Consider the following 25,712-nt stretch of genomic DNA (forward strand, 5'->3'; position numbering starts at 1 on the left):
AAGTTTTAAAAAGCAGTGTTTGCAATCTGATGGGCACGTCACAAAAGTCCGCTGGCGTGTTGGAAAGAAGTCTGCAGGCGGCGTCTTGAACTCACGCCTCGGCCTCCCTTGCTCTACCACGGTCTCTGCTCCTCACAGGGAAGACTGAAGTTTTCAGCCCCCGTATAAACTCAGACAAACACCTTTGAGGCTCGGAAGAGTGGCCACCAAACCCCCAGGTATCTTCCCTGCCACCCCGTCCCCTTGGATTTTACGGTTACCAACAGTGGATGATCTTGAGAAATGCTCGTAGTTTCAGACAAGCCACATACTTGAATATTTAAAGAAAGCGATATTTTATAAAATAGAGGGGTGACCCTGGGGGAGCGGAAGGAGGGAAGCAATGAGGACCTAGCAGCCTCTCCAGAAATGAGATGACCGGGAAGGCTGGGCCCAGGCAGGTGGCTCCCTGAGGACACACTCCATCAGGGGAAGCCACAGGTCTCAGTGCTGGCCACACACTGAGGTCCCCTGAGGTGCTTGAAAAATATGGAGGCCTGTGCCTCCTGCCCAGATTTCTGGGGGATGGGTGTACATTACAAAAGCTGCCAGGGGACCTGAACATGCAGCCAGAATTAGGAACCACTGATGTCATCCCAGATTAGTGACCAAAGTAGGTAACCAGGGAAGTACTGTTGGTGGTCAATCCACTGAGCTCAAGGTCTTGACACACCTGGGGCTCGGCAGAGGGCAAAGACTCCTCATCAAGGGAGACACTTTGGTGGGAAAAACCGAATGCATCCACAGTGGGGCAATTGTCCCCTTCCTTCCGTGACTTCCTGACTGCTTCTTTCTCTGCAGAAACAGCAACGGGCAGGACAGACCTCTCTGTCGTTTAGGTCCCTCCTTCGGTGAATGATACCATGGTGAGAAAAGCCACTTGCAGATGAAGTGAATCCTTGAGAAAGAATCAGAAGCGGAGCAATCCTGGGCCTGGTAAGCTCTACTGTGTAGGACAGCAGGTGGGGTCTTTGGGGAAGTTTGTGCAGAGATCCAACGCAGCTTGAGACACACAGGCCAGTGCCGGCCGGGGCCCTGGGGTATAGAGACGCCATGTGATTTCACACCTCCTACATGGTCCCAGGACAAATCAGAGTGGGGGAGAAGATGAGGAAGGGGAAGAAGCCAAATAAGGGGGCAGTGGAGGTGACCTCCCAGATGCAGCCTGGTCCCAAGAGGGGACCTTGGGGTTTGCCCAGCCTGGGAGCAGAAGAGTGAGGTCTGTGTACTCCCGCAGGGGCTACGCATTGGCCAAAGGCCACCTGAGGCTTGGTGGGTTACCGTAGGAGGGATGCAGCTCCAGGGCCTAAGGAGCATCCCCTGAAGGTCACAGGTGGAAGCTAGTAGCAGCATAGCCTACAGAAGCTGGGAGATGGGTGCACAAGCTGATGAAGGGATCCGGGGGGATCTGGGCAGGATACCGACCACCTGCTGCCCCAGCCAAAGCATCGCCTCCTCGCTGCCTGTATTTCTATTGACAAATCACAGAGCGTATTTCTACATTCCCTCCTCTGATGCAGTAGATTTCCTCTCATTACCTTTCTCTTCCTTCCTGCCTGGTTCCTTGTTTTCAATGTTTTCTGTTTCTTGTGGTCAGCGTGGGAAACCTAGGAAGTCTGGAGGAGGGGGCAGCTAGGGGAAATGGGACAAGGAGGCCACTCCGACCTGCATGGCGGCTAGGATGCTCTCTGCGGCCAGAGACAAGATAGCCAACCAAAGGGGCCCTTGTGATGGGAGACTTCTCCTCGTGCAAGAAGTCAGGTGCCAGGTGGTCTAGCTTTGACTCAGCTGCTCAACAACGGCGGACTCAGTAAGGGTGTGACACTGTGATTTATAGTAAGTAACATGTATTTGGTCTTTGTTCTTACTCCTGGCACAGACCTCCTAAAACTCTTGGAACTTCCTAATTGAGGAGAGCTAAAGGTGATTTTGTTCTGTTAATCAGGCAACTTTTGGATCCCACCTTAAGGGTGGGGTTGGTTACCCAGAGAACCAACCATGTGATCAGAGGGTGGGAACTTTCAGTCCCACCCCCAAGCTCTAGGGAGGGGAAAGGGGCTGGAGGTTGAGTTCAGTCCACCAATGGTCAATGATTTCATCAGTCAGGGAGATTTACGGAGAGTGAGACGGTCAAGAGAAAGCCTGCAAGCTCCTTGCCCTTTCTCAGGACCTTGCCTGGTGTTTCTCTCCCACCTGGCTGTTCCTGAGTTACATCCTTTTAGAATAAACCAGTAATCTAATAGGCAAAATGTTCCTCGGAGTTCTGTGGGCTGCTCTAAGGAGTTGAACTCAAGGAGAGCATCTTTAGAACCTGCAGTCTGTAGCCGGCTGGTCAGAAGCACAGGTGATGATTGGCATCTGAAGCAGGGGTGGGGGAGAGGCGGTCTTGGGGGATGGAGCCCCCACCTGGGGATCAGATGCTGTCTCCAGGTAGACAGTGTGAGAACTGAGTTGAATACTTGGAGGACACCAGCTGGCATTGGAGGACTACCTATCCGTGTGGAAACTGCCCCCACGCCAAACACACACGTGTTGACATTACGTGCAGAATTACGAAGGGCTTCTCTGCCATCCTCTTGGCCTTCCATCCATCATGGTGGCTGCATGGCTTCTAACATCATGTCCTCACACAATAATATCCAAAATCAGAGAGGGAGGGATTGGCTTTTCCTCACACACCACTCTCCAGTCTTCCAGATCCAGGCACAGACTCTAGGTGAAGGGTTGGCCAGGTGTTACCTTCCTATTGGTCAGTGTTAAGGAAGATTGAGGAAAGGTAGTATCTGGCATTGTGGCTTCTGCCTGCCAGTCCCTGCAAAAGGAGGGGTACTGGTTATTCTCCAGTTGCCCCTTTGGATTCATCCTCTGCCCTTACTCCATGCTCTTGGAGGCTGATGTTCTATGGATTTCACCACCAGGCTTTTCCCTTTGGCTTTTGATGGAGTTCAGCCCAGGGGAGGCCCAGGGGGAGTTGGGAGGGAGCAGGAGAGAAGATGAGGTATTTATTCCCTCTGCTCTGACCCTGCCAGACCACAGTTCGGCAGGGTCTGTGTTTCCCTACTAGAGGACCAGGTCAGGGAGATAATGCTTCTCGTTACCTTCCGGGGTACTGTTTTACCTTCCCTGCTTAAATTTACAGTCCATGTGGCATCGATATTTTCCTTCTGCTTTCTATTTTGAAAGTTTCCAAATCTACTGAAAACCTAAATAACTTAATAAGACACATATCCTTCAGTTAGATTCCCCAGTGGTTAATATTATGTCACATTTTCTTTATATCTCTCAATGTAGACTTACAAATAGACAGTTGACCCTTGAACAGCGTGGGTTTGAATTACACAGGTCTACTTATATGCAGATTTTTTCGATAAATACAGTACAGTACTATAAATGTATTTTCTTTTTCTCACAATTTTCTTAATAACATCTTCTCTCTATCTTTATTGTAAGAACACAGTATAACATAACATATAAAATATGTGTTAATCGGCAGTTTATGTCATCAGTAAGGCTTCTAGCCAACAATAGACTATGAAGAGTTAAGTTTTGGGGGGAGTCAAAAGTTATATGTGGATTTTCAACGGCATGGGGGTTTGCACCCCTGACCTCTGAGTTGTTCAGGGGTCAACTGTGTATAGATGTATAATACATAATTCACTGAGCTGTACAATTTTGGGTTTTGCTGAACCCAAATTTGAATGTTTTAGATGTCTTGACATTTCACTCCTTAACACTCCAGCATACATCTCCCAAGGATAAAGACATTCTCCTACCCAACACCCCAAAATTAACACAACTCAATAATATCACCCTTTTTTTTTTTAATTTTATTTTTTGCTTAAAAATACCTTCTTGGGATGCCTGGGTGGCTCAGTCAGCTAAGCGTCTGCCTTCAGCTCAGGTCATGATCCCGGGGTCCTGGGATCGAGTCCCGCATCCGGCTCCTTGCTCAGCAGGGAGCCTGCTTCTCCCTCCGCCTGCTGCTCCCCCTGCTTCTGCTCGCTCTCTCGCTCTCTCTCTGACAGATAATAAAATCTTTTAAAAAAATACTTTCTTGATAATCTCTGGCATTTGAGCGCTTTGTAGCTGACAAAGCACTTGCACCAACATTTTTTCATTTCATACACAGTCACCTTCTGAAGCAATTGTTATCATCCTGGCCTTATGGATAAGGAACAGAAGGATCAGAGAAGCCAAGTGACCCGCCCCAGGTCACACAGCTCATAAGTAGCATGACTGGGATTCCAAGGCAGGCCTTCCGACTCCCAAGTTCCATGCATTTTCTGTGACATTTTGGCCAGAGTGTTAGGTTTTCCAGAACTTACGCCCCTCAACACTTCCCTTATTTTTTCACTATCAACCTACGTATCCACCAAAACTAACGAGGCTCCTGTCCTCCGGCTTCAAATAGAGATACCCCAGATATGCTGGTTTTCCACCTCGGCCTTTGTTTGGTGAAGAATGCTAGGCAACGTGTTTGGACCTTGCATTTAATTTAAGCTAAGCATGATTGATGACGTAGTATTTCTTACCTGCATCATGCTTCATTCTCGCCTTCGTACCCCGGCACCGGGTGGAAGCAAGCTTCCCTCTGCAAAGCCCTGGATTTTATCCTCCGTGGTGGGCAGAAGCTGCTTTATGCTCCTCAGTAAGCAGGTGAGAACAGTGTCCTTGAAGCCCCAGCAGGGCAGGATTTCCGGCCCTCGGCTGCCAGACCTGCCTCTCAGGCATTTCCAGGATCAGCTCTTTTCTGTGCTGTGCCACTGTCATGTGCCAGACCCGGCCACCTCCACTGTCGCTGGGAAATTGCAGCAACCCCTCACCTCGTCCCAGACGGCCGTCTGCCCTCCATTCTTGCCTCCTGCACTCGACGGGCATACCTCATCAGTGACGTCCGATGACCCCGGAGTGAGGGCTGCAGCCCATGCTGTGGCCCATGCCACCCTTCCCCACCAGCCCTTGCTGACCTCACTGCCACCTCTCACACCATGCTCCCCACCTCACCCCGAGTTCAGGCTACACCAACCTTGTTTTCCTCAAACAAGCCCGGCCCCACCTCAGGGCCACTCACCCTGCTTTGTTGTCTGCCTGTAATGCTTTGCCCCCCACCCCCCCGTATCGACCCCCAGTCACCGATCCTTCACACCTCAGCATGAAGCCCTGGACCTGAGCCCCACCCGAGATCCCCATAAATGCTGGCCTAACACCCTGTTTTTCCTGAGTGCAGCCCCAGCATCTCTACATAATGGGTGCTCAGCAAAGTGTCCATGTCCCCCCATATCTCTTGAGAAAGAAGGGAGACCCAGAGGGGCCCCACCTAAACTCACACCACGGGTCACTCTCAGAGCCATGGTCTTTCTCACCCAAAGCTGCTGCTTCAGGAAGGAGGCCCCTCCTGCTTCATCCTTGGGCTCCATTGTCAAGGAGAGGTCCCCTCGCCCCTACCACTGTCACTGGACACTGTCCACGGGAGGAGATGGAAACTCCACCCCAGCCTTCCTTCCACGTCTTCTCATGAATCGGCACCTGTTCACCCATCCATTTGTTCATCTCCTTCCCTATGACCATTCGCCTATTTATCAAATACTTACTGAGCTTAATTACGTATGTGACATTGTGCTATTCACAGGGACACCGTGGTAAGCAGAACAGACAGGTTGCTGTCCTCAGGGAGTCACCATGTCGTAAAAACCATGAGAGAGTGTCAGATGGTAGCCAGAGGGCAGTGCCAGGAAGGAAACGAGGAGAGGAAGCAGTGGGCGGTTCCCCACTTGGCATCAGCCTGCCATTCTCCTTCTTAACAGAACCCCACTTGCTTTCAGTGGTCATCCCCTCAAATATCCCCTGGACCTTAGGAGAAACCACCCCAATCCCCACATCCCAGGGTGGACCAGATTGGCCCAAGGATAGTTCCACTTCCTTGACAGTGACGGGCTCAAGAAGGAGTATAGGACTCATTTCAGGCCAGGTAATTCCTGTAGGGAGGCGGGAACCTCTAGGGAAAGTGTCTGTGCTGTAAAAGAAAGCCGCAAGAAGAGATGGTTTCTCTTCTTCCTCTGGATGTTGTCATGTCCAGCTGTGATGGCTGGAACTGCTGCAGCCACTTGCTCCCAGCTGAGGGTGAAGCCAACCCCACACCAGCCGAGCAGAGATGCATGAACCTGGGCCCTAATGACACCACTGAGCTCCTGGAGCCCTCAGACTTCCCATCCAGGGGAGATCATTAGTTACTGTTTAATGTCCCTTTTTTATAGGCCACCTAAAGCACCAAAATTGACAGAGACGTGGACCTCACTGTTTTGCTTCTAGCTCCGACCCTGGTGCCTGATACACAGTAGACGGTCAATAAATGCTTGTGGAATGAACGGTATGTCTTCAGTCAGATTCCCCAGAAGCAGACCTGGAGACAAGGCTTCATGTGAAGGTACTGTGTTATGGAAATGCTCCCGGTTGGGGGGCGGGGGTCCAGTAAAAGAAAGCAAAAGGAGACAAGGCAGGGAGAAAGCCAAAGCAGAGGCGAACTTAACCAAAGCCCCCTGGGGGCAACTTCCACCTGGTCCCCCAGGGAACTCTGGAGTGGAAGCCACTCCTCCTGAGTTGTCCCACCTGCAGCAAGGGGCCAGTTTTTCCTAATCCCACTCCTCAATCTCCAGTCTCCAACTAACCCAGGGGGATATAAACACCAAGCCTCCTCCCAGCTCTCAGCTCCTATAGTTTAAATGGTTCTAGGAACCCAAGAGTGGCACCTGCTGACCACTGGAGGCAAAAGTATAGTGAAGTTAACAGAGGGATACATAGAAGTGAGAGAGGGGTCAAAGAGGATCCGGATGTGGGCCATGGGGTAAATGAACAGGCTCTGGGTGCGTCCACAATTGATTCTCAAGTCTCAAGCAAATAGCAACGCTGGGGCAGCCTTCTGCTCTGCAAATTCTTCCCCATATCCCTCCTACGGGGGTGGGGGGGGGGAGGCAGTCTTTTTCTGCTGCCCACACAGAAAGGACAATGGGAGCATCCAACTCTTACTAAAATGAAAAAAAAATTTGCATTTCAAAATTATTACTGTGCTTCAATATTCATCTTGAGGTTCTTTTGCAAAACATTGAAAGCTAGATCATGATTCCATGATGGAATATTGATTCTACCTCTATATTTGTATTCAGAGGTCTGTGCTATGTAGATAGGACACCCACCCTGCAATATCTTCTATTTTAAGTCAATATGAAGGTGGATGTTCCCCCCAGACAGGTTTTGATAAAATACTGGTGTCAATACAAAAAGACATTAATGCCAGTGCAAGTCAATCCCTGCTTATTGGTTTGGGCTGCTTCTCCATGCAGCAAGCTCCAAGAGGGGTTTCCAAACACCACCAGCTCCTGGCCGGTCTGCATAGTTCTTCACTTTTACCATGTGAGTAGAAAATGTCAGGGGAATGCGGACTGGCGGGGGGCTGCCCATGCCTGCTCCCAAATGGAGAAAGGAAAGAAAATAAAAGCAAGCACCACCTGTGAATAAGTCCGGGAGAAGCTTTATTACTGTCATTAGTGGTGTGCTTGTCTTCTCTCAGTTTGAAAAAGAATAAAATTAAAACAGCAGAAGGAGCAAGAATCATCTCCATCCTTGTTCGGTTCTCAGCATATGACAGGCATAGGGCGCGTCTTGACTGTGGGTGTCTGCTGTGTTTGCCTGCCTGGCACTTCTAACCACCTGAAACTCCGTAAACTTAGTACCTCTTAAAAATCTCATTTATTGTCTGCCTTCCACCCCAGAAAGTGAGATCCAAAGGGACAGAGGGGTTTTTTTGCTTGTTTGTTTTGTTCACTGCTGTATTTCTAATGTCTGGATGTTGGATTAATTTCCTTCTGCTTCATGCATTCATCCAGCAAATTGAGCAACTCCTACGTGACAGGACTCAGCTGGGTTCTTGGGATACATCAGTGAATAAAACAGACATTCTAGTGGCTATAGGGCAGTAGGGATAATACATAAATACTATACAGAGGAAATTAGAAGGCAGTGATGGCTAAGGTGGGGGAGCAAAGTAAGAAGAACTGGACTGCTGCGGACATAGATTCTGTTTCCAAATCAGGCGGTCAGGTTCAGCCTCCTTTGGAAGGTGGATCCGAGGAGAGTCTTGTAGGAGGTCAGCGAATGAGGATGCAGCTGTGGAAGGGAGGAGGTAGGGATTTCCAGGCACTTGAATAGTGCACATTTCCCAAGACACGAATATGCCTGGCTTATTCAAAAACCAAAACCAAACAGAATAGCGGGTGGCTGGATGAGGTGAATAGAATGTTAGGGCAATTAAAACGATGAGTCTGGGGCACCCAGGGGCTACCTTGCCCTCAACAGCTGCCCCCTGGGAGGGGCTCACGTGAAGAATAAACGAAGCAGAGACAAGCGGAGCCCCCTGGATCCAGCCATGCCTGAAGCAACTTCTAGCCCAAATCTTTTCAGTGCTTGAGCCAATATATTCCCTTTTTATAATCACTTGTCACTGAAAGAGTCCCTAATAAAACTCCCTGAAATCCGAGTGCCTAGGACACCTGAGTTACTGTGCCCACAGTGGATTTCAGAGATAGCAGCTGGCTGACTCCCAGGCCGTGGGAAATCTAGCCCGGGAGGGCAAGGCCTGGAATCCGTCTGTGCAGAGGAGGCCTGGACAGCTGACAAGTGAGAAGGAACCTTTCAAATTTGCAATTTTCAAGTGTCAGAAGGATATTGTACCGCTCCTCTGACACTCAGCCTCTTGGGCGGATTCTCCCCATTTTTCATCAACACGTCTGCTGGGTGAGGTGTGGCCTTTGCACTCACATGATCCGGAACCCACAGCTGAGAGCGAGAACGCCAGGTGTTAGCTTTTCCCCCAAGTCACATTTGAAGGACCAGACAGACCCTCTTCTTCTTCAATTACCCACATTGTCAACACAACACTTTCAAAGGAATCTCTTCAATTCAGCAGGCACTTTGAGTGGTTATTCTTTAAGAGGCCGGGAAGTCAGAGAAACACACAGCTTGGTCTGTCCCCTTAAAAGGCAGGTCATCTAGTGGACGAGGGGTCCTTTGAGTCATTTCTTTCACATGTATGCTAAAGGCAAGACACTAGGTGCTGGGGTAGAGATTCCCCAAACGGGAAGGACAGACATGCACATGTGAGTACTTCGTGTGTGACTCCTCATCCTTATTCATTCAGCAGATGTGAATAAATGCCTCCTGTGAGCCCTGCACTCTTTTAGGCATTAAGGATACGGCATCCAGTAAGATGGGCAAAACCTCAATTCATGTGAAGCTCGTGTCCTATGGTGTAGACAGACATTAAAGTGACACTAATTTTTTTAAAGATTTATTTATTTGAGAGAGAGAGTGCGCAAGCACAGGGGGAGGGGCAGAGGGAGAGAGAGAATCTCAAACAGACTCCCCGCTGAATGAGGAGCCCAACTCAGGGCTCAATCCCACAACCTGAACCAAAATCAAGAGTCAGACGCCCAACGGACTGAGCCACCCAGGCCCCCAGACACGAATTCTTTTTTTTTAAAAGATGATTTCTGTCAGCAAAACATGAAAGAAAGACACGAAAGGATCAGAAGAAGTCTTCAGAAACAACTGCAAAACAAGTAATAAAATGGCAATAAATACATATCTATCAATAATTACTTTGAATGTAAATGGACTAAATGGTCCAATCAAGAGATATAGGGTGACAGGATGAATTAAAAAAAAAAAGAAAAAAAAACAAGACCCAGAGCACCTGGGTGGCTCAGTCAGTTAAGCCTCCAACTCTTGGTTTTGGCTCAGGTCATGATCTCAGGGTCGTGAGATCAAGCCTCATGTCAGGCTCTGCACTGAGCATGGAGCCTGCTTAAGATCCTCTCTTCTTCTCCGTCTGCCCCTCCCCACCCCGCTCGTGCTCTCTCTCCTTCTCTAACAAAACAAAACAAAAACCACATCCATACGCTGTCTCTTGTAGACTCATTTTATTTATGTATTTATTTTAATCTCATGGTTTTTTAATGTGGACATTCATTTAATGATAGATGGTTCAAGCAAAACACAGCCAAATTTATCACTCTATATGGGCTTCCAAAATTGTACAACGGAATCAATGTGTATCTCGATGCTGAGATGCCCTCACCCCGCAAACCTCAAGCAGATGTTGATTCAATGTCCAGAAGCCTCTAGTAGAGAATCAATGCCCAAGACACTGTGCAGAATCTAGGGAAGCATTTGCTCATTTGTTCTGGCGTGAAATCTTATCAGTATCAATCAGGCACGAAGGTAGATTATTTTCCGATGGCCTTCGAGATGGTCATCTATGTGTTTAGTCAGCTTTCGTTGGCTATCACATATGGAAGGTTTGGTGGTCCCTACACAGTGGGAAGAGGCTGAGAAGAACAAGATACACTCAGGGCTGAAGTCCAGCAGGTACACACCTCTGCTGCCCTACCAGCTGTTTACCTGTTTATCTGCTTCCACCCAGCTTGGTTAACTGTCACCATCCAAGCCCTAGCCCTGTTGGCCTCAGACCTCTGCAGGAAAGAGAGTGCCCCAGACACTCCAGAGGCCAATGCTGGGTGCCCATCTCATTCCCTGTGGTTGTGGCCCCCTGTGGCCAGCTGGTGCTTTCCTGGAGTTGCCCTCATGTGGCCACTTGTAGGAACTGCGGCATTGCCCACCAACTTTTCTAAGAGAAAATAAAATGATAAACATCCCCCCCAAATGCCCAAATTGCTCCACAAGGGACTCATTTGAGACCTAAAAACACCTGCAGATTGAAAATGATGGAGAAACATCTATCATGCAAATGGATCAAAAAAAAGCCAGAGTAGCAGTACTTATATAGGACAAATAGACTTTAAAACAAACATTGTAACAAGAGACAAAGAAGGACTCTGTATATCATAAAGGGGACAGTCGAACAAGAATATGTAACAACTGTAAATATTTATGCACCCAACATAGGAGCACCCAAATACATAAAACATAAAGGACCGAACTGAGAATAATACAATGATAGTAGGGGACTTTAACACCCCACTTACACCAGTGGACAACCATGTAAACAGAAAATCAACAAGGAAACAGTGGCTTTGAGTGACACATTGGACCAAGTGGATTTGACAGATATTTAAAAAATTCCATCCTAAAACAGCAGAAAACACCCTTTTTTCAGGTGCACACGAACAGCCTCCTGGATAGATCACATATTAGCTCACAAAACAAGCCTCAACAAATTCAAGACCATCAAAGTCATACTATGTATATTTTCTCACCATGAGGCTCTGAAACTGGAAGTCAAACGCTAGAAAAAACCAGGAATGACCACAGATGCATGGAGATTAAATAACACACTACTAAACAATGAGGGTCGATCAGGAAATAAAAGAAGAAATAAGAAAATGCATGGAAGCAAATGAAAATGAAAACACAACGGTCCAAAACCTCTGGGATGCGGCAAAGGCTGTCCTAAGAGGGAAGAATATAGCAATACAGGCCTAGCTCAAGAAGCAAGAGAAATCGCAAATAATCTAACCTGACACCTAAAGGAGCTAGAAGAAGAACAAACAAAACCTAAAACCAGCTGAAGGAAGGAAATAATAAAGACTAGAGCAGAAATGAAGAATACAGAAACTAAAAAACAATAGAACAGATCGATGAAAACAGGAGGTGGTTCTTTGACAAAAAAATTAATAAAACTGATAAACCTCTAGCCAGACTTATTAGGAAAAGGGAGAAAGGACTCAAATAAATAAAATCACAAATGGGAGAGGAGAAATAACAATGCGCACCACAGAAAGACAAACAATTAGAATATTATGGAAAACTATATGCCAACAAATTGAACAACCTAGAAAAAATGGATAAATTCCTAGAAACATAGAAAGTGAAACTGAAGAAATAGAAATTTTGAATAGACTAGATAACCAGCAAAGAAATTGAATCAGTAATAAAAGAAATTCCAACAAACAAAAGTCCAGGACCAGATGGTTTCACAGGCAAATTCTATCAAACACGTAAAGAGTTAATACTTATTCTTCTCAAACTATTCCAAAAAATAGGAAAGCAATGAAAACTTCCAAATTCATTCCATGAGGTCAGCATTACCCCGATACCAAAACCAGATAAAGACGCTGCCAAGAAGGAGAACTACAAGCCAATATCCCTGATGAACCTGGATGCAAAAATTCACAATAAAATACGAGCAAACCAAATTCAACAATAAAATTTTTTAAATTCACCATGATCAAGAGAGACTTATTTCTGGGTTGCAAGGTTGGTTCAATATTTGCGAATCAATCAACATGGTAAGTCACATGAATAAGAGAAAGGATAAGAACTATCTGAACATTTCAATAGATGCAGAAAGAGTATTTGACAAAGTACAACATCCATTTATGATAAAAACCCTTAACAAAGTAGGTTTAGAAGAAACATACCTCAACATAACAAAGACCACATACAAAAAACTCACAGCTAATATCATCCTCGATGGAGGAAAACCGAGAGCTTTTCTTCTATGGTCAGGAACAGACAGGGATGCCCACTCTCACCACTGTTATCTAACACTGTACTGGCAGTCCCGATCACAGCAGTCAGACAACAAAAAGAAATAAAATGCATCCAAATTGGCAAGGAAGAAGTAAAACTCTCACTATCTGCAGATGACATGATACTCTATATAAAAAACCTTAAAGACCCCACCATAAAACTGCTGGAACTGATTTTAAAAATTCAGTACAGTCATAGGATACAAAAATCTATTGCATTTCTATACACCAATAATGAAGCAACAGAAAGAGAAATTAAGAAAACAATCCTATTAACAACTATACCCAAAATAGTAAGATTACCTAGGAATAAACCTAACCAAAGAGGTGAAAGACCTGTACTCTGAAGATTATAATGATATAAATGATAAACATGATGAAAGAAATTGAAGATGACAGAAAGAAATGGAAAGACATTCCATTCTCATGAATTGGAAGAACAAATATTGTTAAAATGTCTATATTACCCAAAGCAATCTATACATTTAATAATCCCTATCAAAATGCCAACAGCATTTTTCACAGAGCTAGAAAAAACAATCCTAAAATGTGTATGGAACCAACCATAAATGATCCCAAATAGTCAAAGCAATATTGAAAAAGAAAAGCAAAACTGGAAGAATCACAGTTCTGGACTTCAGTTTATATTGCAAAGCTGTAGTAATCAAAACAGTATGGTACTGGCACAAAAATAGACACACGGATCAATAGAACAGAATAGAAAATCCAGAAATAAATCCACAATTACATGGTCAATTAATCTTCGACGAGGCAGGAAGGAATATCCAATGGGAACAAGACAGTCTCTTCAACAAATGGTGTTGGGAAAACTGGACAGCCACATGCAGAAGAACGAAACTGGACCACTTCCTTACAAAATAAATTCAAAATGGATTGAAGACCATTTAATAAATGTGAGACCTAAAACCATAAGAATCCTAGAAGAGAGCCCCGGCAGGAACTCCTTTGACGTTGGCCATAGCAACGTCTTTCTAGATATGTCTCCTGAGGCAAGGGAAACAAAAGCAAAAATAAACTATTGGGACTACATCAAAATAAGAAGCTTCTTCACTGTGAAGGAAACAATCAACAAAACTAAAAGGCAGCCTGCAGAAAACAAATAATCCAGTTAAAAAACGGGCAGAAGACATGAACAGACATTTCTCTAAAGAAGACATACAGAAAGCCAACAGACTCATGAAAAGGTGCTCAACAAACTTATTATCAGGGAAATGCAAATCAAAAGTACAAGGAGATATCACCTCACACCTGTCAGAATGGCTAAAATGAGCAACACAAGAAACAACAGGTGTTGATGAGGATGTGGAGAAAGGGCAACTGTCTTGCACTGTTGGTGGGAATGCAAACTGGTGCAGCCACTGGAGAAAAGAGTATGGAAATTCCTCAAAAAGTTAAAAATAGAACTACCCTATGATCCAGAGATTGAACTATTGGGTATTTACCCAAAGAATACAAGAACACTAATTCAAAGGGCTACATGCACCCCTGTGTTTGTAGCAGCCTTATCTACAATAGCCAAGATATGGAAACAGCCCAAGTGTCCATTGATTGATGATTGGATAAAGAAGATGTGGGGGGTGTGTGTATATATATGGCATGTTTTTCCTTAATAAACCAACCTTCCAGTTAATCTCTCTCTCTCACTCACACGCACACACTGTATATAGAGAGAGTGTAATACTACTCAGCCATAAAAAGAATGGAATCTTGCCATTTGCAATGACATGGATGGGGCTACAGAGTATAAGGCTAAGCAAGATCAGTCAGCCAGAGAAAGACAAATACCATATGATTTCACTCATATGTGGAATTTAAGAAACAAAACAAGCAAAGAAAAAAAAGTAAGAGAGGGAAAGAGAGAGCAATCAAGAAACAGACCCTTAACTCTAGAGAACAAACTGATGGTTACCAGAGAGGAGGTGGGTGAGGGAATGAGTGATACCGGTGATGGGTATTCAGGAGAGCACTTGTGATGAGCACAGGCTGATGTACGGAAGTGTTGAATCACTATGTTGTACACCTGAAACTAATACAACACTATATGTTAACAAACTAGAATTAAAATTGAAACTTTAAAAAAATTTGTTTTATTTATTTTACAGAGAGAGAGCACAAGCAGGGAGAACAGCAGGCAGGAGGGAGAGGGAGAAGCAGGCTCCCCACTGAGCAGGGAGCCCAGTGCAGGACTCGATCCCAGGACCTTGTGATCATGACCTGAGCTGAAGGCAGATGCTCAACGACTGAGCCACCCAGGCGCCCCTAAAAAATTTTAACTAAAAAAAACCAAAAAACAAAACCACAATGAATTCTGAAATTGATAAGTGCAGTAAGGAGAGTAAATCAGGGAAATAAGTTCTAATAGAGAGGTATGGGGAAGTGCGGAGCAAGATGGAGAGGTCAGGGGAGCCCAAATTGAGACCTACAGGATGGGAAGGAGCCCACTGCAAAGATGCAGAGAAGTGTGCTTGAGGCCAAAGGGTTGGTTAGCCCTGAGCAGAAGGGAGCTCGGCCCACCTGAGGACCAGAATCAAGGCTTGTGTGGCCAGAGCTTAGTAATGGAGAGAGATGGGAGGTGAGGTCAGGGCGAGCATGGCCAAATCATGAAGAGCTGGAGTTTTATTCTGAGTGCTGGCACCTTTATTTCTAGGTGATGTCGACATGCTCCCACTTGGATAAATTAACATTCTCACCTTAGTAGATCATTTGGGTAGAAACCAGAAATATACTCAGCAATGCAGAAAGATGAGGAGGGTTCTATGATTTCTTAAGATGTCAACCATGGCACCTGGTTTTTTCTAAACAAGGAGAAAGCCTGCAAATACACAGAGCCCCAGAGACAAGGAAGGGAGGGAACACCACAACACACAAGGTGAAGAGCAGCGCCAAGACAGGAGCAGTTCTTCCTGAGCACAGAAGCGTGAGCAGGTGGAGGTGGGCTCACAGAGCTGGGGAGAGATGTGCCTGTTCTAGGGGTCGACCAGGAAGACCAAAGATAGGGTGTGGGGATGAGAGTTGGGGAGGGAGCAGGGTTTGAGAGCAGATGTAAAGTTGAATGGCTCCTGTGGACCTCATGTGGCCCCATCAGCTTCTACCCTCCCAGGGAAATCTCAATTCCAGGCCCGGGGGAGGTCTTCCCAGGCCTCGGCTTGGTACCTGGGCTGTGGCAGCCGTTGGGCTGCAGGCATCAGAATTCAAGACTGAGTTCCCAGGCTTATAGCAAACCACACATCTAGTCCTCAGAAGTGGCTGCTGTGTTTTTTGGCAGCAGGAAAAACATGAAAGAAGTTCATTTCTCTGTAGCAACTACAGTGATGAGAAGGGAGAAACTGAAAAGGTCAAACATGCCCTTTCCCTACTCAGCTCATAAACCAGGGGAAAGGCTGAGCACTGAGACTTCGGGAGGAGAGTAAATCCTCCCCTGTGCTGAGTCCTGCAGAGCTGGGTAAGGGTCAGCCTCTCCTGGGAGGACAGCTCCTCCTGCTCCAGAACCCCGGGCCCTCTGGCTTAACTTCCTGTACAGAGTGGGCTAGGACGCACTGTGCTTCTAGAGTTTAAAGTCAGGGCGCCTTAGAGAAGCATGTAGGGTGGCGCTGACTGCAGAGAATGGGCCCTGGACTCATAATGATATCAGCTCAAATCCAGACTGGTTGTCATTTTAACTTGAGAATGGCACCCTTGAGGCTGAAAACAACCAGTAAGATATTCCAAAAGGAGTCCATCGGCATGAGGAAGGAGCTTGTTCTCCCCTGTGCCCATGCTAGAGGGCCACCCCAGGGTCTCCGCCATACTAAGAGAACAGACTTTCAGCTGGCACTAAACCCTGAAGCAGGTAAGAGGTACAGCAGCTTGAGTATCTCAGGTGGGTCCCATGCTAACAGGCACAAGTCAGCAGCAGAGCCAAAAGGTAAAGTGTTAGTGGATTGCTTCCAGCATTATCTGCGACAGAGTGGGGTCCTCATTCCTGAAAGGGCCTGAATAAAACCTCTAGGAAGTTATATAGCCCAACAGCCATCAGAGTTTGAAGACCATGTCATTAAAACTATCCAATGAATTTAACTCTAATTTTATGCCCACCCAGCATTTGTCTGGTTTCAGATTAGTTTCCCATGTCATGTGCAACAGGGAGGTGGGGGGGGGTGTTGACAGAAAGGAGGCCAACTGACTATTTCCCTTGGCAGGCATGTTTTTCATTAATAAACCAACCTTCCAGTGAATCAATCTCTCTCTCTCTCTCTCTCTCTCTCTCTCTCTCTCTCTCTCTCTCACACACACACACACACACACACACACACACATTCAGATTGCCTCTCACTATATTCACAGTGGAAGGAGTGGAAGGGATTATGAATTCCATCTTTCAGGTGTGGATTAAACAAAACACCAGGGGATGTCTCAATGATTCCAATCCCCAAGGTAAATGTTGCTGACCCACAAGAACCGCATCTCCTCTCTCCTCTTCTGGGCCCGCTCTGCTCCACCCCTCTTGGTACATCAGAGCTCAACAGAATCAGGTCAGAGCTGGAAGGATCCTGAGAGTCCATTGAAAACAATGACTCCTGCTCTGAGGTTCACAGAAGTAGCACTGGGTTCTGTGAATTCTTGGCAAAATTTCAGAAAACCTAAGGGAATCCACACATTAGCTGATAATGAGGCCACACAGACTAACTAAAGCATCAGCCACCTCATTAAACTGGGAGGCTTAATACTGTTTTTATTGCACAATCACTTCTAAATGTCTTTTATTAATAAAATTGGGGAAATGAATTTGTTATTCCTTAATAAGTGCAGTGTGTTTCGTTGACAAAATGATTACAAAGATGGGGATCAATGAGTGTTGAGAATATTAAAAGATGCCCCTGTTCTGTGGGGTTGGAAACCACCGAGCCATCACCCCTCTACCAACCATTTTACAAATGAAGAGACTAGGGCGAGGGGGCAAAAAACTCCAGACCTTTACTCAAGCTTCAAATTTCCCTTAAACTCTTAGAATATTCCCATATAGCCGGTAGCAGCCATAGTAATTAGAGTTAATGTCTCCAGAATCTGTTTGTTTTATTCTCTTAATTCACTCAAACCTCAGTGAACAATTGGCTCTTGGAGTCAATATTACACATAAGTATGAAATTGTCACCAATTTACCTGCTACTTTTGGCAGGGAGAGGAAGGAGGAGGTTTTATATTTTTTAAAAGTGGGGGAAAGGGGATGTAAAACAAACAAAAAAACCCACACCTATTACACCAATAGTTTCTCCACATTACTTAATCTCCAGAACAATCTCATGGGGAAAGTATAATTTTCCCATTTTACAGCTAAGGAAATTACCATTGGAGAGGTTAAAAGACTTTCCAAGGGAACATATGTTTAGAAGGAAAATCTCTAGTGTTTGAGTCCAGGATCATTCCCACTACACTGCTCTGTAAACCCAAGGTTCAGGACCGTGGACAGAGGCAGAGTCCCTAGAGTCTTCACTGTGGAAGGGATGGGGGCAGAGTGGGTGGGAAGATGGGTGCTGAATCCCAGGGAAGAGCCTAAACTAACAGGAAGTGGGTCAGGGCCAAGGAAGGGCCCATCATCATGATCTTTTCACATCTTTATCAAGCTGCTCTCTTTAGAACCAATTTCTATCCTCCCGTCAACTAGTTTAGCTAGGACAAGCATTTTCATACGTAAAATGCCATTCCCAGACTGCCACCCAGAGTTTTTGTAAAGCAAAGATGAATCAACAGTTGGAAAAGTTATCTGAAATTCATAAAAATTCACTGTTAAAAAAACAACTAACAAACCCCAAAATTCCAGTGGCTTAACGTAATGGACATCTATTTCTCATTTGTGTAGTGCCCCAAGCAGGGACTTCTGACTGTCATGAGGCTCACCTCCCAGAGTGATTCTGGTACCCAGAGCCCTTCCTGCTCGTTGCTCTGCCACCTAACAATATGGCCTTGAACGTCCTTGTGTTTATTTGCATCAAGCTAGAAGGATGAAAATCATGAAGAATATCCAAGGAGCTTTTTATAAGCCAAGTCTGGAAGTAACATACAACCCTTTGGCTCACATTCTATTGCTTAGAACCCTGCTCATGGCCACATCTACCAGAAAGGGTCTGAGAAGTGTAGTCTAGCTGTGGGTACAGGAAGATAAGGAAATGAGTTTTGAGGAACAGAGAACAGTCTCCCAATCCTGTACAAAGCTGAGAAGTTGTCACAATCACATGATTCTTAGCCCCATTCAAGAGCTGGAGAGTTGGAATAAACTAAGGATCAACCATGTAAAATATCTTGACTACTGGGCTTTTCACCTGATGCCCATGTGAGTAGTTTTAGATTCCCCAACTGAGCATTTTACATCCTTCCATGGTGCAAAATTGGATGAGACTGTCAAAAGCTAGAGCTATTTGACCCTTTGATTCCCCAGGAAGCTCGATCTACCTATCATCTCCATATTCCTGAAGATTCTAATTCAGCTACCAGGGAATTCTAATCCAGGTGACTTGTTTTTAAGACACGGGAATTAAGACTCTTTCAGTTACAAGTAACAGAAATCTAATTCACGTGGTCTTAAGCACCAAAGGAAATGTGTTGGTCCATGTAACTGTGCCAGTGGTGGGACTACTTTGGGACATAGCAAGATACAGACACGAAGAGTCTCATTGGGTCACCCCCACTCTCCATCTCTCACCTGCTCTCCTCAGGAAAGGATCCATTTTTGGGCCATCTCCCCCTCATGGGTCAAGGTGGCCACTAGCAACTCCAGGCATACTTTTTTATGAATAACCCCATGAAAACTACTCTTTCTCTGTAAAAGTCCCATAATTTATCCCTTTGGCACTAATTGTCCTGGCTTGGATCCCAAGCCTATTCCTGAACCAATCACTGTGACCAAAAAGATGGTGGCCTCTGATTGTCCAGGTCTGGGTCATGAGATCATCCTGGGTTTGGGGGTGAGGTCAGATCCATACCACAAACAAACCAGTGTGCAGTGGGGTGACTCCTCAAGGACAACTAGGGTGCTGTTCCCAGGATAAGGGGGACAGGGAAGGGATGTTAGGCAAGCATCAACAGGATTCTCATACACTAGGCTATGGGAGGCTCCAAGAGAGGTGGAGCTCTGAACTTGAGACTCCCCACAGGACTGTACGAAGGAGCAGTCCCTCAGACCTGCAGAGGGGTCTCTGCTCACCAAGCTGCTTAATGCCTTGCCCCCACCCCCATCCCAGACCCCTGTGGAGTGCCCCATGCATTGAACACATGAAGCTGCTGTGACTCTCCAGGTTTTCTTTGTCAGAAGGCCAGGATTGTGCTTGGCCCTTTCACCCAGACCTTCTCAGTGGCCCTGCCCCCAGCAGGCTTGCACCTCCCTGCCCCTTAGTGCTCGGCTGCCAGTAACACGGGGGTACGTAAGCTGATGATGACTTAAAACAGAGTTTCACGACTTCAGGCCTATGGGCAACAAATGACCCGTGAACCCCTAAATCTAAGTTCAACAGACTGTGTGTATGTTGCGTAATGTATATGGGAGCTTCTTCTCGTCATCAAGGGAAAAAACCCACAACTTTCATCAAATTACCTAAGGACACTTAACCTAAAAAGTATTGAGAACGAGCAATGTCAACCGTGGCTTCTCTGGGTGTGTTTCAAGTATTTAGTGGTGAAAATTTCATGTTCCATGGTACTTATTCTAGAGAAGCAGGAAGCTATGGGCCAAATTGAAATGATACTCTGAGATCAGTGTTTCCTGAAATGATACTCTGAGATCAACGTCTGGAAGATGGGTCGATGTGATCTTATGTCCAGTAAGAGAAACAAAAACAGTTTCATGTTCAAATAAGTTGGGGGAAATGCTGGGTGAAACAGGCTTCTTTTCTGCAGGAATTGTCATAATATTCTTCAACGTTCTCATGTGTCGAGCGACTCTCCACGAGGGGTTATAGCAGGCGGTGTTTCCCGAACTTACTTCACACACGCGGTCTGGAATGGGGCTTTGCTTTGTCGCCAGCATCCTGTTAAACATTTCCCTGAAAGGGACTCATGGGATTAGCCACTTGGGAACCCCCTTGTCCTCAAGGGGTGTATGTTTGTAGCGGCAGCTTTGAGTTTGTGCAGTGAAGGGGTCTGGCAGCAAGCATGGAAAAGCTTCTAAGGGGCAATATTTAAGAGAAATCCTTCTCTGTGCTTTGCCTGCATTAGAACAAATGAGGTGTCGGTACGTTTGCAGGGCATCTCTGTATCTGTGAGCTGTGGAGTGTCACGTAGAGAGAGCAAGGGGCTGGGCTCCGCACGCCTGGGGCAGACTCACGGCTCTGCCACTGACTGGCTGTGTAATTAAGGCATGGACTTAACCCCTCTGAGCGTCAGCCGGTGATCTGTAAAAGGATTTGATGTGAGGATTAAATGAGATCGTGTGCTGAAGGCACAGTGTCTGGCTGGCACTCAGAAATGTTCCTCCAGAGCAGCTGAGGCCGAAGACTGTCTTGGTTTGGGGTCCTCAGAACTTCACCCTTTGTTCTGGCCGCTGCAGGAAATTCTCCCCTTGTCCTTGTCTACCTTATCCTCTTGCCTCAACCACCTCCCCCCTGCTCTTGACAGCTCCCCCTCCTCTCCTCCTCGAGATGCTTCGCTGGTGCTCCAGATATGTCCAAAGGCTGCTGACCCCCTTCCCTGCCCTCTTGGGGCAGCTGGGGTGATGGCAGCTGGACCACGACCTCCGAGGCCGGCTCCTTCCCACCTGCCCCAGCAACTACCCTGGCCCCACCTTGGGCCGACAAAGCGCATGGAAATGGATGCAAAGGCCCCACTATTTGCTGAGGCGCGCAGACTGTCCTTAAGGTCACCCTGTGTGGTATGTCACCAAAAGCGAACAAGTCTACGCGGCGACTACTCTATCAGAGCTTGTTTCTATCTGCATCTGTCATCGCTGATTGCATTTGAATGGGTTTAGTCTCTATTTTAAATAAAAGATTTATGCCTTAGCTGTCAGAGCCTGCTTTTATTTGAAAATTTAATCTTGTTTCTAGGAGTCTAGATTAACTTATTAGATTCAGGCGTCCCTCGTGTGTCTCTGAGAGCAAAGGAGTAGATTCTCCCCTCTCTGCCTACAGCCCTGCTCACACCACACGGCAGAAGCCAAGAGCTGCAGGGACTTCACTGTCAGCAAACCAAGGCAGGACAGAGGCCACCTCTCGGGCAGCTTTCTTTGGTCACCTCGGGTCCAAGGAGTGTTTCTTCGGTCTCTGGGCCAGTTTCCAGGCCCTTCCCTCCGGGGCCTGTGTTCCCTGCAAGTATGCTCCACCATACCTGCCCATTCTCAAGGGTTTTGTGGGGGCTCCAAAGAGGCCCCCAGTGGGAGACCAACTTGTCAACCTCGGCTATGCCAAGGAGTTCCAAGTTTCCTTCCTGTCTGTATTGTATCTTCTACCCCTCCGAGGGTGCTCACCCTCCTGGTTAGACCTTGCGGTCAGAAGACCCGGGTTTGAGTCTCAGCTCAGACCTTGGGCAAGCCACTTAACTTCCCTGACCCTTGGTCTCCTCACCTGAAAGATGGGGCTAATGTAATGCCCATCTCATAGGGTTGCTGTATCCCTGAGTGAGGAAATGGGGGGAGGCTCTTGAGAGCTCCCTCCTCTCTGTGACTACTTCAGCGTGCACGGGGGATGGGGTGCACCACTACCCCCTTTGGAGGTGAGGATGGGGGAATCAAAGGGAAGAGTGACTCGCTCAGGGTCTCAGTAAGGCGAATGGCAAAGCTGGCCCAGGACCAGGAATCCGGATCCCCACCCAGTGCCACAGGCTCTTCCCTCCCCTCGCCGCACCCCACCCTTTGCCTGTCTCTCCCTTCTTCCTTCCCTCTCTCTCCCCCTTTTTCCTCTCTCTAGCTCTCTGCACTGGACTGAATTGTGTCCCCCTGAAATTCATATGTCGAAGGCCTGACCCCCGCTGTGACTGCGTTTGTTTTCTGGGAGAGAGTTTTTAGGAGGTAATTAAGGTTAAAGGAGATCATGGAGATGGGGCCCTAAACCAAGAGGACTGGTTGCCTTATATGAAGAGGAACATCTGTCTGGCTGGCTGTCTCTACCCCCCCACACCCCTACATGCACTGAGGAAAGGCCATGTGAACACAGAGTGGGAAGGCAGCCACTTGCCATCCAAGAGAACATGCCCAGAATGAAACCTTCCTTGCTGCCACCTTGACCTTGGACTTCCTCGCCTCCAGAATTGTAAGAGATTTCTGTTGTTTAAGCCAGCCAGCCTACGGTATTTTGCTATGAAGGCGCAAACAGACTAATATACTGTCTGTATCTGTCTCTCTTCCTGTCCCCCTCCCTTCCTCCCTCCCCAGCGGTCCCTGACTTTCCCGTAGCGCTCCCGCCATCTGCTGGTCAGTCTCGGGATAGCAGGCAAGTGCAGGCCTCAGAGAGGCGTTGCCTCCTCCTGGACAGCCAGACCCGGGCCGCCCCTCCCCATCCTCGCGTGAGCACACACGCACGCACACACTCACGCACACACACACACACTCAGCAGCCAAGGAGAGCTGAGACGGCTTCTCAGTCCGCTTTGTTTGTCCTCTCTCATACCCTATAACCTGGCATACCTCCACTCCTGACTTATCTTTCGTTATGAGCTGCTCAGCGTCAGGGCCACAGCTCACCCATCTCTGTCAACCCTCGTTCCCACCCGCTAACTGCCCGGCACACAGCAGGTGCTCACGGGATGCTTCTCGAGTGGCTAAGGGAAGACAGTCCCTTTGGGGGATTTCATTCGTGGGCTCTCATCTTTGGGGGGCTGAAACGGCTCTTCCTCCTGGTGTCACTTGGCAAAACAACTCGAAGGGAAGGAAGACACAGTGACTGTCTCTGTAAGTCGGTGCCTCAGCCCCAGAAAGGACTGTTATCTGGGGGAATAATTAAGATGAATCTGCCCAAGCGGAGAGCAAGCTCTGGCTCCAGCTTTCCAACCTAGAGGCTTCTCCATCACCCCAGTTCCTAGATCAGCCCAGAGTGGCTGGGGGAGAGGAGGCTCCCAGGCCCAGGGGCTCAGCCAGGCTCCTCGCGTCCTCCTCAGAGCCTGGACTAGGGGCCTGGGGGCCACGGCTTAAAGGGGTGCCGCGAACAGGCTTGTGCCAGATGAGAATTGCCCACTCTCCCTTTGGCCTCGGACTCTCGTGCGGCTCGGCACAGCGCTGTCCTGATCTCGTCTTCAACATTTTGACAGTTTATTCATCATGGACTTTATTGCATGAGTTTTCATTTTTATCAAATATCGTATTAATGAAAGTTGGGACTTAAACAGTACCTGTGCACCCAGGTTCATAACAGCATTATCCACACCAGTCAAATGGTAGGAAGCGCCCCACATGTCCATGGACGGAGGAATGGGTAAACAAAAGAAGGAAGTTCAAGGGGTGCTTGGGTGGCTCAGTCGGTTAAGCACCTGCCTTCGGCTCAAGTCATGATCCTGGGGTCCTGGGATCCAGCCTGCTGAGTGGGGAGTCTGCTTCTCCCTCTCCATCCTCCTGTCCCCCAGCTTGTGCGCTCGCTTGCTCTCTCTCTCAAATAAATACATACAATCATAAACAAACAAACAAAGAAGGAAGTTCTGACCCCTGCTTCCATAAGGACGAACCTGGAGGATATCATGCTGAGTGAAATAAACCAGACACAAAAAGACTAAGACTGTATGATTCCCTTTATATGAAGTACGGAGAGTAGTCGAAGTCATAGAGACAGAAAGCAGAATGGAGGTTGCCAGGGACTGGGGGGAGCAGGGAATATGGAGTCAGTATTTAATGGAGGAGGTGTTTTTTTTTTTTAAGATTTTGTTTATTTATTTGACAGAGAGCCAGCCAGCGAGAGAGGGAACACAGCTGGGAAGTGGGAGAGGAAGAAGCAGCCTCCCAGCGGAGGAGCCCGATGTGGGACTCGATCTCGGAACACTGGGATCACGCCCTGAGCCGAACACCGGGATCACGCCCTGAGCCGAAGGCAGACGCTTAACGACTGCGCTACGCAGGCGCCCCTAATGGGGAGAGTTTTAGTTGGGGAAGATGAGAATGTTCTGGAGGGGATGGTGTGAATGTATTTAACACCACTGAACTGAACACTTCAAATGGTTAAAATGGTAAACTTTATGGAGTATTTTACCATAACAAAAAGTACTGCATTAAAATATTATTGATCTTAATTGCTGAGTTCTTTGGCACCCTCTGAACTTGTATGCCTGAGTTGAGAGCCTGTCGCCTTACCCTTGCCTGATCCTGAATTCTTCACATTGTCCCCATCTTACCGACACTGGAACTGAGCCTGGGGGATGTTAGAGGTTAACAGGCCTGCTCAAGGTCACCTAGAAGATGATTGACCAGACGTCAGAAGGCAAGGCCCTGGCTTCCAGCTAAGGACTTCGTTCTGTACAGTGCCCCCTGCCTGCTCATCCCCAAGGTGCATCCAGGGAGCTCGGTGGGCACACCATCCTGCCAGGGTCAGCTGTTCCTTAGCTGGAATCTTACCCCACAAATAAGGACCTCAGTGGACCCCGCCTCAGCCCTCCCTTCCTCTTATGGAGACCCCTCGCCACAGCTACAACTCTCTGCTCGCCTTGCTGAGAAATCCCCAGGCAGAGGGTAAGGCCGTTGGGCAGATAGTGCAGACAAAGGGGCCATGTTTCACACTCCCTAGCTGTGACAGTGGCTGCTACTTTCCCCCCAACATCCATCCCCCCTCCTGCCCAGTAACAGAACCCAAATTTAGCTGGGCACAGGCTGCCTAGAACAAAGCTTTCATTTCCTAGCTTCCCTTGCTAGCTGGATATGCCGACAGATTTTAGATGTGGCCGAAAACCTGGAAGCCAAAGCATCATGTGCACCCTTGAAGATGTGTCCTTATAGAGAGTGGCATCCCCTTTCTACTTGTCTCCTCCTTCCTGTTGGCTGGAAGGGCAGGCGTGATGGCTGGAGCCTGTGCTGCCATATTGGAGGCTGGCAGAGCCTGGGATAAAGGGGGGCTAGGTCCCTGACCTGGGCAGGGCCACAGCAGCCCTGGACCGCCCACCTGCATACTTCTATGACAGGTTCAGTTCCCAGCAGGACACAGGCCACGAGCCTTGGGCAAGTGCACTGACGGA

General features: G+C 47.4%; 1 long non-coding RNA gene across 1 annotated transcript; it reads left to right on the plus strand.

Annotated features, from left to right (window-relative positions):
- On the plus strand, nucleotides 1–24,730 carry LOC148108212 (uncharacterized). Its single transcript, XR_015720840.1, has 4 exons — nucleotides 1–218; nucleotides 841–975; nucleotides 6,294–6,463; nucleotides 24,431–24,730. It is a non-coding gene; the product is annotated as an uncharacterized LOC148108212 (long non-coding RNA).
- Nucleotides 24,731–25,712: the final 982 nt, after the last annotated feature.

This window comes from Ursus americanus, chromosome 21 (assembly GCF_024610735.1).
Source record: "Ursus americanus isolate L20-20 chromosome 21, mUrsAme1.1.p, whole genome shotgun sequence".
NCBI classification, from domain to species: Eukaryota; Metazoa; Chordata; class Mammalia; order Carnivora; family Ursidae; genus Ursus; species Ursus americanus.